This window comes from Eptatretus burgeri, chromosome 13, assembly GCF_056783735.1.
Source record: "Eptatretus burgeri isolate ZD-2024b chromosome 13, Ebu_testis_v1, whole genome shotgun sequence".
Classification (NCBI taxonomy): domain Eukaryota; kingdom Metazoa; phylum Chordata; class Myxini; order Myxiniformes; family Myxinidae; genus Eptatretus; species Eptatretus burgeri.
In genome coordinates this window covers 57,184,889-57,187,241 of record NC_140973.1, presented here as the reverse complement: position 1 = coordinate 57,187,241, position 2,353 = coordinate 57,184,889, and the positions used below count along the sequence as shown (strand labels likewise).

General features: G+C 43.7%; 1 pseudogene; it reads left to right on the top strand.

Moving 5' to 3' along the window:
* Positions 1 to 222: 222 nt before the first annotated feature.
* Positions 223 to 363, top strand: LOC147014543 (signal recognition particle RNA; annotated as a pseudogene).
* The last annotated feature ends 1,990 nt before the right edge of the window (positions 364 to 2,353 follow it).

Here is a 2,353-nt window from a genome sequence, read left to right as displayed (position 1 = left end):
AATAGCAGATGAAGGAATAGCAGGTGGGAACTCATTTATTCATTCATCATTCGTTAATTACACCTCATGTTCATTCCGTGAGATTGGAGTATCGTGTTCATGAACAACTGGGGAACTTGCTGTGAATCCACTTTCCATCCATCCCTTTTATATTAAGTGTTATTAAATGTTGGGCCGAGAGGATGGTCCAGAATTACCCCACATACTTTTGAAATGTTTAAGACCGGGCGTAGTGGCGTGCGCCTGTAATCCGGCTACTCGGAGGCTTGGGTTGGAGGATCGCTTGAAGACGGGAGCTCTGCGCTGGGCAGCGCTATGAGAGCGTGTAGGGCAGCCCGAAATCATGGCGAAACCCAATCCTTATCCCTGTGTCGTAAGAGGTGACCAGGGTTGCGTCAGGAAGGGCATCCGGCGTAAAACCTATGCCAAATCAGTATGTGGATCATAACGGATGATCCGCTGTGGCGACCCCCAACGGGAACAGCCGAAAGACGAACAACAACAACTTTTGAAATGTTTAATCTGGGTTTTATTCCCAACTTGACTATAAACTGTCCGATTGGTGATTTGCAGGCACTGAGTGCAGCATCATGAAGTGCTCCATCCCTCGGATGGACGTGAAGCCAGGTATCTCATGTCTCATCTGCTAACGTTAGCTGGTGGAAATTAAAGATCCCACTGTGACTTTTGACGAACAGTAGGCAAGTTATCTCCGGTACCCTTAACAAATTACAAATTTATGTTCTGACGACTGCTGTAAAGGAAAAGCAAATCACCTGGTGTAATCCTTGCCATAAGCCTCATGTTTGCATAACGGTTAAGGTGGCTGGCTTTAAATCTTAGGGTCTTGAGTTCAAGAACCTGTCGGACCGTTTAATCAACACCAGGTGGGTTGACTCAGCCTCTCATCCTTCTGAGGTCGGCAAAATGAGTACCAGCTTATTGGTAACAGGGCACGGCATTAGCGACACATCTGCACTTCCAGAAAATGATGCAACCAGCAGCCATAGGCTGAGAGAGGGATTTGAGAGAGGAAGGAGGGTGGGGGAGCGAGAACAAACTCTCGGAGCCAATGTGTGACACACAACAGAATCTTTCATCTTCTCTCCTTGTCAAGGCTGGAGTGCCCCAAGGCAATGTTCACCCCCTCGCCAATAAACTGATGATTCACCAATAAGTGATGAAACCAGTCTGGCAGCTGAGGGGATGTGTAGCATTGGGATTCTCATGTGTGCACTATGTGTGAACGTCTTCATCGCTGTGGAGTAACTCTGGGAAGGGTTTGAAGCAGCATAGCACTTACCTTGCGTAGGCCTTCTTGGGTTGCTTTATGCAGCTTCTTTTGCTTGAGGAGTGCAGGAGGTGTCAAATATATATATATATATATATATATATATATATATATATATATATATATATATACAGTATATACTCCTATATCCCACCTTACATATTTCCTTCGTGTCCAACTACTTTTGGTAATATTGTGTGTTCTGTACATATGGGTTAAACTCGTTCGGTTATCTGTAGCTCAAATCTTGAACAAGTTGGAAAAAAGGGAACTCGTCCAATATATTTCATTTTCCAGGAAGCTGCCTTGGCACCAACAACCTCCTCAGTCCTCAGAGGGTGGTTCTTGGACTTCATGATATGTAGTTGCTCATAACTGATGAAGATGTTGTCGGTTTTTTTTCTATGTGCTGTTTTGCTTTTTCACACCGATGGTGATGCAAGTGGTGAAAAATACCCAACCTTATAATAGGGATCGGATCAGTCACAGCCATGGCCCAGTGGGAGCCGGAGTTGGAGACTGAAACTTTTGTGATGAGAAATGGAAGCTTTTTTGCCTCTTGGAAATGGAGACAATTATCACTTCGTTAATTACTGACTCTGTTTGTTGCAATGAAAGCATGGGAATGACATGCAGAACGTCTCAGTAAGAGCCAACGGTGGTGACATGATGTACCCCCTACTGAACAAGACACCACTGGCTGATTTACCTGGACTTTCAAAATATCATGCAAGTTGAAAATCATCATTTTAACCTTTGGTTTGTTTGATAAAAGTGTTTATTGAGTTATCAATGAGGTTCATGGGGGTTTTTTTTTCTCCAGGATCTATCAAACTGATCCTTGAATTGTGTGAAAGTAATAAACAGGGCTTTCCCACTCTGCTCCCGATCACATGCCCTCGTGCTCATTCTCATAAGGAGCGTTTCACTAATTGTATTTTACTGCACTTAACAAATCAAATCAATCAGACTTTGCGGAACATTTGAATTGTTTGCTGAACTCGGCGAATATACCTGTTTTCATATGATAGGCACAAACCTTTCCAAGTGTGGAAAACTCTG